The sequence below is a fragment of the Pteronotus mesoamericanus genome, unplaced genomic scaffold, assembly GCF_021234165.1.
Source record: "Pteronotus mesoamericanus isolate MK-2021 breed Mesoamerican mustached bat unplaced genomic scaffold, CSHL_Meso_final scaffold_85, whole genome shotgun sequence".
NCBI classification, from domain to species: domain Eukaryota; kingdom Metazoa; phylum Chordata; class Mammalia; order Chiroptera; family Mormoopidae; genus Pteronotus; species Pteronotus mesoamericanus.
In genome coordinates, this window is record NW_026555329.1 from 5,790,799 (window position 1) to 5,807,943 (window position 17,145).

The 17,145-nt window shown below is 41.1% G+C and overlaps 1 protein-coding gene across 1 annotated transcript in view; it reads left to right on the forward strand.

The window, feature by feature from the left end:
• RAPGEF5 (Rap guanine nucleotide exchange factor 5) overlaps positions 1-17,145 on the forward strand; it is a 173,982-nt gene that overhangs the window by 78,984 nt on the left and 77,853 nt on the right. The gene's annotated exons all lie outside the window — the stretch shown is intronic.

Sequence of the window (17,145 nt, forward strand, 5' to 3'; positions counted from 1 at the left end):
ATTCAGCGGTTTCAAAGCCATGGAATGGAACTATTGCAGGGGCGACTGTTGACTTTATAAATGGAGGTCTCAGGAGCCCTCGCTCCCTTAGGCACTGATGAAAAGTTTAGGGACTTGAGGGACTGGGCAAAAAGGAAAAAGGACTCGTGGACATGGACAACATGTGGTGATTGCTGGGAGGAGGAGGGTATAAGGGGACTAAATGGTAGTAGAAAATATTACGATAAAGATTAAGTCAAAAAAAGAGAAAAGTTAAGGTACTCAAGTTGTTAAAAGCAATTTGAAGGTTGACAATATCAAAGACTGACTCCTAACCCTTGCCATGTCTTTAGCATATTTGCATGTTGCAACCCATGGCTTAAATTTCTCAAAGCAATATTTCTTTTAATTCATTTTAATTAGAAGAGCACCAGCTTTCATCTGTCATATTTCCTTGATTTCATGATGCATCACTGAAATCAGGGTGGGTCTTAATGATGGATGGCATGAAAACATGTTATAGTTTATTTGTGGGCACCTTTCCTTCCAAGTAGTCCTTAAAATGAATGACAAACTTTGCAATGAATGCATTGCACATTCCATTCAGTGGACCAGCGACAACCTGAGCATAGAGCGAGATATTTTAAAATCAAACCAACAGTAGAGTACCACTTCACCAAGGTTAGAAATCATCAGCCTTAGGCCACAAACACCTTTGTGCTTATTTAAAAGGTATCTGTGTTACCTTTGACTTATATTGAGTTCAATTCAGAATACTTACAGTTCTAGCTAATGAGAATATAATACCCTCCTAACATATAATAAGAGAAATCTGAACTTGATGCCAATAATTGTAAAGACCTTTAACATGAGACAGGAATTTAGTGGTAGGTTTGCAGCTTTGCTTATGTTATCTACTCTGTCATCTTCAAACCTGCATCTTAAGATTGTAAAATGGAACACTAACATTTTTTACCTCTTGCATAATGTCATAACAGGGTTGTGTTGACAGCTGTGAAGTGTCTGTGCTTCTGAGAGGAAAGGTGATGTATAAATAAACATGGAATTATGGCCTTTTCTATGTAGACTTTTACTGCTGAAGCTGAAAGGAAGGAAAGATGAGGATCTCTTTTTCAAATAAAAACATAGGCATTCTCTGATCTCCTTCCTACAGGATGACACCAGTTGAACGAATCAGCTCTCAGTGCTATATTTTTCTTAATTAAAAAAAATTTAATTTTTTTCTTTGCCCTTTACATTCTTTTATTCCTTCATTGCCACTTATGCCCCTTACACTCTCTTCCAACACCCACCCCCACAATCACCAAACTGTTGTCTGTGTTCATGGTTTTCTTTATTTTTAAGTGTTTTATTTTTATTTTTTGTGTTTCAATTACAGTTGACATTCAGTACTATTTTATTAGTTTCAGGAGTACAGCGTAGTGCTTAGACATTTATGTAATTTATCACGTGACCCTTCGATAAGCCTAGTACCCATGGGGCCCCATCCATAGTTATTACTGTATTACTGACTGCATTCCCTATGCAGCATGTTCCATCCCCACGACTGTTTTGTAACTTCCAATCTGTACTTCTTAATCCCTTCACCTTTTTCACCTGGCCACACAACTCCCTCCCACCTGGCAATCATCAGTCTGTTTGCTGTATCTATGAGTCTGTTTCTGTTTAGTTTATATTGTTCTTTAGATTCCACATATAAGTGAAATCATATGAATGTTTGTGTTTCTTTGTCTGCTCTATTTCATTTAGCCTAGCCCCCTTTAGGTCCATCCATGCTGTTGCAAATGGTAAGATTTCATTCATTTTTATGACTGAGTAATGTTCCATTGTATGTAGATGCCACGTCTTCTTTATCCAGTCATTGATTGATGGGCACTTAGGTTGCTTCCATATTCAAGGCTGATATTTATTGGGTGATCCATTAAATGGATTATTTGATACTAAATGATTATACTTTTTACAATAATTTATTAGGAATAAAAACTACCTGGTAGGTTACATTGCTCTTTTATGTCTTAAGCATTCAATATGTTGATACTGGTGTTTGAGTGTTAAGTTCATAATGTCTATGAGGTGGGGGCAGCATTTTTTGTTTTTCCTGCCCTTGCTTTCTTTCCAATAGCCGTGATCTGCTCTTACTCATGAAAACGCAGTTATAACACACAGCATGTGCAGAGGAAACTACAGTTTACTTAACGTAAACCTAGGTCTGCAGTTTCCTCTTCTTGTTATAACAATAGCAAAAATGATCAAACCCTGGAATGACTTACAGATTTCCTTTATTTAATGGGGGTTTTTTGTTTTTTTTTTAGATTTTATTTATTTATTTTTAGGGGGAGGGAAGGGAGAGAGAGAAACATTAATCAGTTGGCTCTTGCACGCCCCCGCTGGGGTCCTGGCCCACAACCCAGGCATGTGCCCTGACTAGGAATCAAATCGGCAACCTTTCAGTTCACAGGCCAGTGCTCAATCCACTCGTTTTTAAGGAGACGGTGGTGATATCTGAGTTAGGATCCAAGGTGCCATTCAAGTCATTCTTTTTACAAAGCTGCATTTCTTCTCCATTCTAGAATGCCACATCCTTTTTTATACATACGTGCCAAAATGAGAAAGACATGGATTTGATAGAATAAAGCTTTTGTTGCTAGCATGTCTTGTTACAAATTGAAGAGGCTCAGAGCTTTCTGAGTAGGCATTTCTAATATTTGCTTAAACTGGTAAATGCCATGATTATGAATGCATGCAATCAGAGAAACACTTCACTTTATGCTTTTGCCAAGGTGTTTCTGAAATGAAAGAAAGTTAAATGTATAATTATCACAAGTTTCTCAGGAAGCACTTGGTTTTCCTATTTTCTGTGAACTAGCTGTAGGCAAAATTACCAGCATGTATTCCTAATTGTTGAAAATTACGTGAGAACTTTAAGGACAGAAATTGACCATTTCTTCTAAATATTATAATTAGTGAAATTAACATTTGGTCATTAATTCTTTAAAGAAATTACCTCTTATATAGGCATCGTATTTCCTACTTAATTGTATGATTTTATCAATGGAGAAGGGGCATCATGTGTTACCAGATGGGGACTTTTGAGCTTGAACTTGAAAGATGACTGATGGTCCTAGAAGGGCAGGGTGGGGAAGAGCATTTTAGGCAAAGGGACTGGCAAGAAGACGCATGACTTGAGCACTGGGTGAGTCATGGGGAATGAAGGCAGTGGGCTGCTGGAGAGGCCAGAATTCAGTTGTGAAAGTCCCGGTAAGCCACCCTAAGGGGTTGAGACTTGCTTTTCTGGTAAACAAAAGCTATCAGAGATGGGAAGTGACATAATCAGATGTGGTCTTCACAAGATCTCGCTCACATATCTGTAGAGGAAAAATTGAGTGCGGAAGAGAAAAGTGCGGGAGGGAACTCTTAGAAAGCTATTGTAGTGAGCCAGTTGGCAGTGTTAGCCAAAACCAGGAAGGTAACTGTGAGACATAAGAAGGTGTAGATGTTGAGAGTCATTTAGGTGGTGAAATTGGCAGAATTTGATGACTGGTAAGGGGTGTGTGTGTGTGTGTGTGTGTGTGTGAGCAATTTTTGAATTTTAAGGTTTTTTGGTATAGTGGTGGACATAAGAATGTTCCAGAATGGTCGGTCACCTTTGTCAAAAAGATGCATAAGGCATTTACCTTGCTTTGCTTTCCTTTGTTATATTTGATAAGACACTCAGTGGAGATTCTGGCTAACAGTATGGCGGCTGCATACACCTTCTTCTCAGACCAGGCACCTGGACAATACCTTAACCAGAGAGACTCTCTGGTGGCCCCAGAATAAACTGCATTCTTTGGCCAAAGTTTTGGCTTTGCTGCAATGATGCGTATCCCTTCTTCAGAATTAACTGTGACCCTAGAGGCGCTCTTCTGACCCAGGCAGTGTGAGTCGGTGCTGCTGTACTATTGTTCTGGAGTACTCTTGCTCACTGATTCATTCAGCATAGCTCTGTTGAAGTGGGTGAGGTAGGGCATCTGAAATGACTGCAGTAGCTTCAGCCTTGAGGGAGTAGCATCAGGCTCCGACCCCAAGGGAGTCTAGTCAAACTGCGGAGAAAAAACATGGCTAGAAATAACAGACACAAGCAGGCAGTGATGATAATCCCAAGAGAGAGACATAGGCATGGGAAGAATTTACACCTGAAGAAGGAGGATTCTCTTATGGCAGAGGTAGGGTTGAATGTGGACCTTACAATGGGTTTTTGGTTGAATTTAAATAATTCAAATAGAAGAAAAGCAATTCCCAGGGGGAAGGAATAACATTAGAAAATGCAAAGAAATGTCAAAATAGAAGGAATTTTTTTGGAAATCCAAAACCCTTTGATGTCCCCAGAGTACCAAGGGCAGTGGTGAGGGAGGAGACAGCAGCAAGGGGGCGGAAAAAGGAAGGTTTAGTGAGAAAGGAGCTTGGGACCAGACTGTAGAGAATCCTGGGGGCTGAGAAGTTTCACTTCATTCTAGAAATAATGAGGAGCCATTGAGTAGTTTTGTGAGTGTTTATAAAAATGGAGGACGGAGGACTTAGGTGAGGTTAATGTTGTTTTTCCAGTTTGACCGATTAGGAAGCTGAGGCCGCTGAGCGGTAAGACAGAGCTGAAGAGGGAACTCAAGTCTGATGGCCTCTTGGTGCTTTTCCTTGGAGGGAGGACTGGAGGAGGAAAGGAGCCAGCTTCGTCCCCAGACAAAGGACCATCTGGTTATTTATGGAAATGGTGGTGGTAGATGTGGGGAGGATCAAAGGGAAAGGAGCATGCTAAGGTGCTTGATTAGTTGGAGCCCTAACTGAGATCTGAAAAGCACATTAACTGGTCACATTTTATCAGTGAAATAGCTGTATTAAAATGCACGTTCAGATACAGGTCCTATTTTCTGGAATACAACTGCACTATTCTCCAGAAAACCGAAACTGTTTTCTCCAGAAAACCGAAACTGTTTTCCCTGACATGCAGTTTATACTGTACGGTGCAGTAACTTGTAGAGTGGAAATACCAACAGTAGCTTCTGAACCAAGCTCCTAATTTCCACGCTGCAGAACTGAGGATCTATAAAACAGACGTGAGAGCCACGCCGAGCAGCACATTCCCTAGGGACCCTGTCTGTGTGCCTCCCTCACCCCACCCCGTTTTCTTCAGCTCCTTTGTTAAGTCTGGGGACCCACCCTGCTTCCTTCCCCTTTTCTAATTCACTGATGAAATATGGGTGGGAAGGGGATTCTGCACGTTCTGAAGCTGAACCTTGGCGCAGTTGGCTGCCAGGGCAGTGTCCCTCTCACTCCCGACCGGGACTTCCTTTTCCCTGTTTCCTGCAGCCTCATCCTGGAATTCTGCCGACGTCAAAGGGTCCTTGGTCAGGGATCACTAGGGCAGAAGTGGTTTGGAGTGTTCTGGCTGCTGCCACTCTTACTTCATATGTTGAAAGTTGGTCTCCGCCTTTTCCCAACTTTCATCTTGTCTATTACTTTGCATTTTTTTTGTAAGCGTGGATATAAGCTGAAAGCCCTCTTTCTACTCTCTATGAAATACTAAAAGGCCACGTGCTTTTATAATTATATATTCAAACTCGCATCATCCATCTAGTCAAGTAAAGAGCAATCTTGGCATTATTTGAAGTTGAACGGTAATTTAATCAAACCAAGAAACTACTTAAAGACAATGAGAATTTTATGATATTATTGGTTAGTGTTGAAAGCCAGAATTCAGGTGTAATAGGCAATTCCTAATACTTTAAATTGCCAACCTATAAATTGAGAAATTGCTGTGTTGAAACCATGTTATTTTTCTTTATAACAAAACCCTGACTTTTTGTCGGTTTGGTATTAAAGCACCTTTTCAGAGGGAATAGCTTCCTTGAGTGAGTAATTTTAGTTCATTCTTAACCAGAATTAATATGGCCACGAGAGTAACACAAAAGTGGTAGAAGATAGTTCTTGCCTCTGAGAAGCGTATGACTAGCTGAAGGGAAATCCACACAAGGGAAACAACTAACCCTACAAGACAGCTTTTAATGAAGTGTTTCAAATAATTCCACAGGCATTCAGAGAGTGGGAAATACCTTCCACAGACATATTTCACAATTGCATCAATCATGCTCTTCAAACGAGGGGGGGGCGGCGCTGTGTGCACGTGCTGGCGTCAGCCTGCGCTCCCGCTGTGTGGTGAGCCATCTGCACATTAGCTGTATTTTTAGGTCCTCGTAAGAAGTCCAGCGCAAGTCCCAACAGTTTTAAAAATTTAGTTTCAGCATTTTTAAAGATGGAGGAATTTGTCATTATGCTTTTTGTTTATTTTTCTGAAACTATCCAAGTTTATTTTAGAAGACCCAATTAAGAAAATTGATACTGGCTCAGTTGGTTGGATTTATCAAACTCGTGTTCTCCAAGGATCTTCTGTTCTGTGTGGTACAGATGCTGCTCTCTAATTTTAATACATTCTTGTTGAATTAAAATAGCCTTATCATCTCTAGTATGAGAGACATCATTAAAGTGAAATGTTGAAAAACAGATTATTTTTCTTTGGCTTTTGTTTTTCTCGTTGGTATATCTCATTCCAGACCCTGTATATTCTTTTTTCTCTACTCTCATCAAGTCCTGATCTAAATTAATAATAATTTTGTTACCTTATTGATTGTTGTCTGATCAGATAACACTAGAAATCTTTGCTGGTTTGGTTGCATTTGGGTTTATAATAGATGCTTTAAGATAAAAATGTAGAGAAAAGATGGACAGTCTTTCACAGACAGATGGATAGCTCTTCATGACAATGTGTCCTACTCAGGCTTGGAGACAAAGCATGAAGAGGTATGAAGGAGTAGAGAGACACAGGTGCCAACTTACAGTGTGCCTTGGATCCGGGGATGGCCTGATATATCACTACCCTCACGGAGCTAATGCTCGGCAAGAAACTCAGAGGCTGAATTCACAGTTGCCTGTCGGGTGTAATGCAAGGTGCTGTGGGAGCTTGTCACGGGGAGCTCAGCTGGCCCAGGGAGGCATGCGTGTGTCCCTGACAAAGAGACAGAATCTGAAGGTTCAGAAGAGTTACTAGGAGAAGAGAGGAAGGATGGGCATTCCAGGCACGGGAAAGAACATGCATGATAACTGAAGGGTCTAGTGGAGAGAGGATGCTGCCACTGTAGACACAGGACCCAGCGTCTGGAGCATAGAGGGGCGGGGGCACGAGGGAAGCGGCAGCCAGTGAGCGAGGCACATGGGCCAAGTGGGCCTCACAGGCTTAGCTGGAAATCGTGTGCTGAGAGCAAGACCCAGCTCTTGTGAGGCATTTAGTAAGCAAGAGAGAGAAAGATGATTAGATTCGAATTTTTGAGATTCTGCTGCTGCAATGTGGGAAAGGGTTTGCAGAAGAAGGGGTCACGCTCACTGCTCTCAAAGCTTTGTTTCTGGCCGTCCTTCTCCCCAGTTCTGCTGGTTGTACACGAAGCAGAAACCAGCTTAAACATTAAGGCTTTGCTGTGGGGAGCTCAAGTCCAGGGACAGAGCGTCCAATTATAGCTCAATTCTAGTTCATTAGCTTTATCCTAAAATATGCTACTGCATCATCGTTTTCCTTCAAAAACTTGACTGATTCAGTCCTGTTTGTGTAGAAATGAATTTTGAGCTTGCATGTCATATGAACAGTTTCTGTTAAAAAGCACCATGCAAGCATATATGTTCACTTTAAGTATACTTACTCTGTTGTGTGATATTTACCCCATATTGATTCAGCTGAAGTTTGGTGATTTCTGAGTGAAAAGGAATTTATAAAAGATTTCCATGAGAGATGCAAAGAACCATTTTTTCCTTTTTAATGAGAAGTGGATGGAAAGGAAAAATTCCATCTGGCATACAGCGGCCCTAAATGTTGTTTTTAAGATAGCAAAAATAGAAGATAGCTGAAAGTACCCTAACAGAACATAACAGACTCTGGGCAAGTGTGCAGTACATATTTCTCTAATAAATCATGTTAAATACCCATTTTTTACTTTAAACATGACCATGTTCTTATTTGTTGTTACATAAAAATTTGTCCTTGGTTTTTAAAAAATAGTCCCCTCCGTTACTGAGACGGAAAGGACTTGCTATAGCACTTAGGTTTACCTGGTAGAGGTTTTTTTCGATTTTTTTCTTTTCCAATATTTTCCTTCTAAAACAAAAGACAAAATGGAGAAATAAGATACAGTATGCAAGTTTCTTTATTGTACATTTGTACATAATTAAGTGAACAAGGCTCAACACTTTCAACAAACACTTGTAAATGTTCTCTTTGTTCAGGTTCCAGGAATGGTTGGGCGTGATTGAGGCAAGCTGAGTCAGAATGAAGGATTAGGGGCTCCTCAAAATCCAAGAAACACAGAGAGGGAGAGAATAATGGTGATAATAAGACAATTAAGGTGGCAGGAAGTGGCTTGGGGATACGGATTTGTAAGGAGGCTCATGAAAATGTAATGAGTCACAAGCGTATGTCTCGGGTGACCACAAAAGTGGGGGTGGGGTGGAATGTGTCAAGGTAAAATTTTAGTCCTTTGCAATCAAAGAGGGGAATGAGTGTATACTTCATACAGTTGATTCTTTAAACCTTTCATGGTCTTCCCTTGGCTAGGACTTACAGAGGTAAAACATGCTCTATGTTGACACTTGTATGAATAAAGAATTCTAATGATCCCCAAATGGTGCACTGCATGATAAAATCCCAAACTGAATTTTATGGTTGATGGATGCTACCCCTTTTCCCTGCTCAGTGAACTTATTGTTATTACAAGTTGGGGGCCTGTGATGATGTGTTATTTTTTTGCAATCAAAGTATCACAGAGCGTTTCTCTATGAGTTACAGATGCTGGAAAGAGCTTTGGTTGTCTTGTGTCTTTATCATTTGGGCAAGAAAACATTTCATTTAAAAACTGGTGCCTGCTCTATAGGATTATAAAGAGTTTCCTCTAAAATGGGCAATAAATACTATATAATCCATTAATTTTGTTGGGAGTTTGTTAAACACACACAAAAATATTTAAAATATTTTCATTGATAATATTCTTTTAGTGAAAGATACCTTTTATCTTCTGTAATCAGAGCAAAAAATCATTAATAAAAAAAGCAGTTATCAGAGACCTTTCAGGTTTGTTAGAGAAAGTTGGCATTCAGGCGTGGAGCTTCTATCTCCGGGCGCTCCTGCAGCTGCACTGTTCTGCGGGGCCCTGATGCGAGCGCACCTGAGTGAAATGACCCTTGCCCCAGGAAAGCGTGTCTGCTGAACTGCTTCTCCCCTACTTATTAGCAATTACTCCATCGAAAATCAGCACAGCACCTCCTGAAAGCAGGCACAAACAATTTTGTCAGCAAAAAATAAATAGGATCATTCAGTGCTTCTTATTAAACACCCACAGGGAAGCACAGACCTAAAAATTATCTCAGTATTAAAACAATACCCAGATATGACTCTGAAACCAAGGGAACCAAGAGGGTAGTTGAACCCACGGAGGCGACACTGTCTCCTCTAGTGAGTCATTTGGCTCGAATTTTAAAAGATGGGAGTACAACTACAGAATGGAAAATGACAGAGACGGAAGCACACACACGTGCAAGTAGGGTTGACATATGCCTCTGCCTTTGGGATTAGGGGTAGCCAGCAAGGTGACGAAGGGAAAATTTTGACCTTGGATAAGGCAGAATTCTGACTAACCCTTAAAATCCAAGGGAAGACACCTTGGAACAAAGCGGAGAGCCCACTCTCTTCTGATTGTCTTTGAAGGAATATATTTGAATGCCAGATGCTTGTGGTCTGAAGCCTTTCATGAACCATTAAAGCCATTTCCACTGTAATTTGGCGGTCAAGTCTGACCTTTATCTCACTTTTCAGTAGATCCCATTTCCACCTCAAGTCAGTAAATCACAAATTCCTGTCCCTCAGTATTACTCATAATTTTGGCATATACAGGGGATCTGCACAGACCGGAGAACAGCTCGCCACACCCTGGAAAAAGCCTTATTAATGAAGATCAGAGTGGCCCTAGGTAAATCCAGGATCTGCAGCTGCTTATTCCCCTGGGCCTCGCCCTCAGTGGTTTGCCAGTTCTGCGTCTCAGCCCTGACTTCTGCTTTTTTACTCCACATCTGGCTACTCCAGAGCCTTTAAGGGAAGACTATAGTGATAGCGTTTTGATGGACCCCCGTTGGCACAAACCAAAGTTCTGAGACTGCTTCAATCCAGGACAGAAAAGCCAGGAAGGGTGCCTTGCCTTCTGAGTGAGGCAGGATGGCAGATGCAGGCATCTCAGGCTGGGGGACTCTAGGAAGGAGAGTTGGGTAGCACAGACCTGTCCAAGCCCCTTAGTGAAATGAATGTGCCCTTAGCTGAACGTGGGGGAAGTCACCTACATCACCAAGGTCTTCAGACAGAGGCCAGCACCCCTCATCAGGCAGTCAGAGACTTCGTTTCTTTGCTATCAGCAGTTATCTCTGATTCCCGTGCCTGAGCTCGTAGACATCTTTAGGGAGAGTCACCCCGGGTGAAGGTGAGAGGCAGCCCAACGGCTGTTTAGCTTGCTGCTGCCGGTCATGCCATTCAGCCGTAACTGATAAAGCTGACTTTGTTGAGGATGTAAATAATTTTTAATCCCAGGAGAACTTTCTTCTTTTCACAGATAGAGCACCATTTTTTTTTTTTTTTTAAACAGTTCTGCCCAGGAGTAATTTATTCTTGCCTGCACGTATTGAGAGAAGTATTTGTTGAGCACCTGGGAACCAGGCATCACAGAAAATAGAACAGAGAGAGAAGTGACCAAGATCTGATTTGAGCCCCAAAGGCACCCACCATTTAGCGAGGGAGACAGATGAGAAAACAAAGGTAGCAAAGAAGGAGAGCAGTGAGCAGGCAGAAGAGAGAAAGCGGTACACTTTGAGTAAGGTATTTATTTCCAGAAAGTTGTTTTCTCACATTCCTGATAAATTAAGCATTTTTTTTTTTTTTAATTTCCTGGGTGATGACCAGGTAAGGACACAAGTTATAAATGGCAATGTTCATAAATCTCAAATCTAAAGAAAGTTGGCATTTACCATTCAGCCCTTCCATTTTCTAGCTACAAAATATATTTTTCAAAAGAAGAATATTGAATATAGTTCTTGACTTGTTTTATGACTGAATTTGTTTTTGAAAACAGAGTTCATTACTGAGGAGGTTTTGAGGTGTTTAAAACAGTTGAAGAACAAGATGCTAGGCAACTTGCTGAAATTTGTGTTATATTTCTGTTAAACATTTTTTTGTTTGAAGTTCTACTCATTGTAAAGGTGATACATGCCTTTTGTCGAGAGATTTAAAATAATAAGAATCTACAAGGAAGAAAAGAAAAGTTTAGCATTTAGCCACAGTCCCGCTCACCTTCCCAGTATGTACATTATGAGGCTTTCCCACTGTTTCCATACACACTGTACTTAACCACCCTTCCACTGGGGAGCACAGGTGTTTTCAAAATTTTGCTGTTATAAATGACCTGACAGGCACATCACTACAGAAAAAAAAAGAAAAGAAAACGAAAAAGAAACCCCTTTACCTAAGTTTCTATTTCTTAAGGATAAACTCCTGAGTAATTACTACCTGCAAGTATGAACTGTGTTAATCCCTTCCGTGTTTTTGCTTCATTCCTTTCCGCAAAGCTTGTGCCAGCTTTCGCCCGCGTCAGCAGTGCCTGAAAGCGCTTGTTCTGCCTTCCCGCGCCCTCACCTTCCCCCTCGCCCCCACCGAGTGCTGTGATTCTTGGGAGGGGAAACTAAGTATTTTTGTCAGGTTGATGGGGGAGGGAGGATATTATTTTGTCCAATATACATTTTTTTCTAGTGAGGTTGCATATTTACAGTTTATGTTAATCCATTTATCTTTCTTCTGTAAATAATCTATTTGCCTCCCTTGCCCATTTTCCCAATGGGATTTTTCTCATTGATTTGAATATGCTCTTTACAAGAATATAAATCTTTGTTATGTTTGTTGCATGTAGCTTTCCCCATTTTATTTCTTATTTACTTATTTTATACACATACGAGCAAAACTGTTGATTTGTGTTTTTCATTTTTAAAATTGCTTTTTAAAATTAGAAAGTTCTTTCCAGTTTTTTTGGCCAAATACTCAACTTTATTTATATTCCTCTCTTTCCTCTAGAGTTGCACTTTTCACTCAGCTCTTCAATGGAGCTGGGATTTATTTTTGTAAGGTAAAAATAAGATTTCTTGATTATTTATCAAATGAAAATTTTTTTCAGTTAAGTCACTATTTTGTAGTCATTTTAAAAATCCATTTTATTCTGGAGGAATTGAGATTCTGTTAACAAACTTTCTCCAAATTAAATATAATGAGTACAAATTTAGTGAATCACATTACCTCTCTGAGCTTTTGTCTTCTTATTTATAAAGTTAAAAGATTAAAGATCTAAGGCTTCTTCTAGCTCTAATATTCCTTTCTTAAATTGAAGAGCCCCCCTCTCAAATTCAGCAGCGTCCAAACTTTCGAGTGTTGAACATTCTTTGGGAAAATGTCGCTGTGTAAAGTGGGTACCAGTGGATTGCTCAGGAGGCTCTGAGTTTTTACTCTGGTTTAATATGCCTATCAATGCCAAGAATCATTCTGTTCTTCTGTGTTCTAAATTTGCTCCTGTGGAAAGAACTTCTAAAAATTTACTCTTTGTGAAATGGTGTTGATATGGGACAGATGGCTGATCTAACATAATCCATCTAGAAGGATCTCTGCTATCAGGATATTAAAGCCGTATTTCAAGTCAAGTCATTAAATATTTGGAATTGTTTTTCTGAGTTCAGAATGTCCTAAGGAGGACTGAGATACAGAGCTCCCAAATAATGAAAAAAAAAAAAAATTACTTGATCTTAGTGCCTTAAACTCTTAGAAACGACAAGGATGTGGCCTAGTTATTTATACTGGCTACGTTCCTTAACTAGCCCCTGTCCACAGCCAAACTCCAAACCACTGCTTTTTAAAGATGCAAATTGATATCTCTTCCATTGTCTCTCTCATAAAGATTTGGTTCTTTGAGAGCAATCCCCGTGTTTTATTTGAGCTTTTATCCCCAGCATCTAGCACTAGGCTTTCAGTCAAGGCTTGTGGACCTGAATCTGGTAGAGACGGCAATTGTGGGTGATTTGAAATGTTTCCCAAGTTCAAGCCCTTAGATCAAATCTGTATGAATCCAAGTTGTGCTAGCTCCAGGATTCCAGTTCATTGGCAATTTAAAGATTTAAACAAAAGGTTTTGTACTTTGAGAAATTAACCTAGAAATGACAAGCAAAGAAAGCAGGAAGGTTCATCATCAGTAGTCAATTTGCAACTATAGACAAGCCTTCAGGAGAATTCATACCTGGGAAAGAGTAGGCACAAACTTTCAAACTTCAGTGAATCGCAGTTGATGGAGCAAGGTTCTTACCTCGTCAGGTTTGTATACGAAAGTTTCCATCCTCTTTGGCACCCCAAGTCTACATTAATACTCAGCAAAAGAGGAATTTTTTGTTGTCTCTATTATCACTTAAATACTTTCTTTTCAGTCCATTCTTCTCGTTCCCTTAATGCCCATCCCCCACCCCAGAAAAAGAGGGAGAAGAACCTACTACTGTGCCACCAAATTTATTTTGTCTTCTTTTAACCTTCTTTCTTCCTTTTCATTTCCTGATTTTATTTGTTTGCCTGTCAGGTCGCTTTAGCAATATTTCACTGCATTTTTGAATTCTCTTAACCTATTTTGATACCAACTTTCATTGCATGGTTATGCAGTGAACCAAGAGTGACACGATCTTACCTTTCTCCCAGTCTTGTTGCAAACTGCGGACTGAGGTTTCTGAGGTTACTGCAGGGACCAAAGGCGTGCCTCTCTAAAAACATCAAGGAACCTACAAAACAGGAAAATACAAGAGCCTTGACTTAAGATGCTTTGTATCTCCATGCTCCCAAGCCATGTGATCTAGCAGTTGCTATGGTAACTAGGAATTTTTCCTTCCATAACTTACATAAGTACTGAGGCTGCCCTTTTTATTAATGCTCTGCCCTCTGTAAAGTTACATACATACACGAGTGTGTACACAGGCACACACAGGTAAACTCACATTTACATGCACACAAAAGAGATTGAGAAAAAGAGTCCCTTGACTTGAAGCCTTTGCATTTTCTAAGTATATTACTATATACTACTGTACATTTTAATTTTTCCAGCCTTATTAAGGTGTGATTGACAAATAAAAATTGTATGTATGTAAGGTGCACGATGTGATGTTTTAATATACCTATACATTGTAAAATGATTACCACAATCAAGCTAATTAACACATCCATATCTCACAGTTGACCAGTACAGAGAAAGAGAGAGACTCTTAAGAGCTACTCTCTTAGCAAATTTCAAATATTCAGTACTTTTTAAATTTGAACAATGTTCCTTTTAGATCTCTTCAGAGTTAAGAGCTAGCTTTTTCAAGTGCTTTCAGTTTATAAATTAGATCTTGTCTTAATCAGAGGCACTTCCTAACACAACTGAGTGTCCAGTAAGAGGCATTTGGGAAGAAGAGCCAGGGCCACGAGACCCACTCAGGGCTCGCCGTCAAGTGCCGCTCTAACAATCGGGCTCTCCTCTTGGTGTTCAGATTTGGAAGGTTCTGTCCAACTGTTGCCATGAGTTCTTCCAACCCCTGGGGACAAGTATATCTGCTACTAGAATGCAGAGACTTTGCATCATAACTCAGCATCGGTTTTAGTCCATCTTTGGGCTGCTTGGGAAGTGTCCAACTGATATTTTCCCTTTAGAATTACTTCGCACGTATGTTACACACACAAGCAGTGATTTCAGAATTCAGAAACTGAAACGTATTTCTGTGTAACGTTTTATTGTCGTTACTATAAAACCTAGGATGCAAGATTCCAGGGTTTTGTTGTTTTGTTTTGTTTTTTTAATCTCAGGAAACATATGAATTGTGTTTTCAGGGCCACCAAGATACACCAACAATGAGAGGTGGCAAATGGTGCTGTTCCCAGCACTGAGTCATCTCCTTTTCTTGCAAATCCCAGTGTGACAGAACCCATTGCGAACATATCTTGCAGATCATCTGCGTGGAGGCTGTGGCTTGACAGAATTTACATGTCGAAAGTATTGACAGAGTTTTCTCCCGTGACCCCCAATGACTGACCATTTTCCCCCTGTCCACGCATTAGGAAATGCTTAGGGATCTAATCTGGAACTCAAAGGCATCCTCATTTCTCCTGAGTTCCCTCCGGTAGACCTCTGTCAGGCCTTGTACGCACTCCAGTGCCCTTTCGCCTAGGCTTCTTGATTCCAGAGAAGACAAGGCGTCCGTTGGTGATTTCCCAGCTCAAGTCTTTGTATATTCCCTTGGGCCCACTAACCAGGGGGAGTGTATGCAACCCATGAGTCTTAGCAGAATGAAAGCACTGCAGGTTTTGGCATGGAGGGGAGCAGAGGCAGTGGATTCAGCGGCTTCCGACCCCGGACCAGGGCTGGCATCCCGCCCTGTTTGTTGCTGCTGGTGATTGTACTTCGGACTGACTGACTTACGCGAAGGGTGCTGCCTGCTCCCTTGCAGATTATCGAGAGCCCCACCCAAAGACTAGGGGCTCATAGGGCATTCACTACTCTTCAAATTTTAGTTTTAAAAAATGTAAGAGTCAGAGATTCATTTTCTCCCTTCTTTGAGACTCCAGCTTCTAGAAATGTGTGGCTTCTTCGTGAGTGAGACTTACTACCCGAGGTAAGGTGGGTGTCAGAGAGGAAGAGCCCTGGACTCCGTGAAAATGATCCACCCCCAGCCCAGTGCCTTAGCAGAGGGGCTACAAGCCCTCTGTCCTCCCGGCTCGGTGAGCTTTGCAGCGAACTTCGTGGTGGCTTCTGGCTCTCTGTGGTGTATGCAGCCCCGCCGGAGCAGTTTTCAGTGCAACTGAAAAAATGGGATGACATTATTTAAAATGTGGATGATGTTTAAACACACGTTCATGTACACTAAATTGTACCAAGGCCCCAGTACAAATCCAGTTTTGTAACATTTTGTTGTTAACATACTTGGATGTCATAAGGTTGCAATACACTTTGTGTGTTTTTCTGCATCCATTTATTGAGGGCTTTCTCTGCATCCAGCATTTATATTGGATCAATAAGGGAGGTATTATCCCCTTTCACAGGCAAGAACACTGATGCCCGGGGAGCTTGAACAGCACAGATAAGACCACCCAGCTAGTAGCAGGTCTAGGATTTGGGCCCAGGCAGGTCTGTCTTCACTTTGGTGCGGCTCTCAGTTTAATTGATTCCGGTCATACAGGCTTTTAAGGGCGTCATCACCTGAGTTTACTTTTTGTACTAAGAATGGGTTACTACCCATGAAGTAGAAATGGACCACACCCTTCATATTGGGTCTGGTAAAAGGGAGCTTGGTAAGGTGGGTGTGTGGATTGATAACCTATATTACTTAGTCATTGGTATTTGAAGGGTAGTTAGGGCGAGTTAGGGTAGTTTGCGTACACATTTTTTTTAGTACCTAAAAATATTCTGAGGAGTAGAATAGCTTCATATTTCAAATGACACTTTAGGATTTCAAGAGTACATTTGCCCCTGGAGCACAGCTATTCAATGGCTGGTAGGGTTTCACTCTAGACAAGGCAACCCCTTGTCTGCTCAGTGTAGTCAGAAGCCTCCTCTGCGGTCGGGAACCCAGCCTTTCCCTAGGACAGGGCTCTCCCTGAATGAGAAGTGACTCAGAAGACCCCAGGGTCAGACTCAAGCTCTGTTTCTGCTGTGGGTGACCTATGCCTGTTAATCCGACTCTGGCCTACCTGTGACTTTGGAGCATTGGTTCCTAGCCACGGGTGGTCCAGATCTTGACGTTTGCTCTGTAGACTTTTGGCTCAAATTTCTTCTTTCTGCCCAGCCTGCTCCCTGAACTGTGTCCCTCTGTGGCTGAACCACTGCCTCCGTGCCTTTGCCAACTTTCCTGTCCTTAATCTTGGGCCATTCTGAGACAGACACACACACACACACACACACACACACACACACAGTCTCTCCGCTCATCCACTATGCACTAGGCCATTCATTAATTTTACGGGCACTGTTGTCCTGGATAGTGGGATAG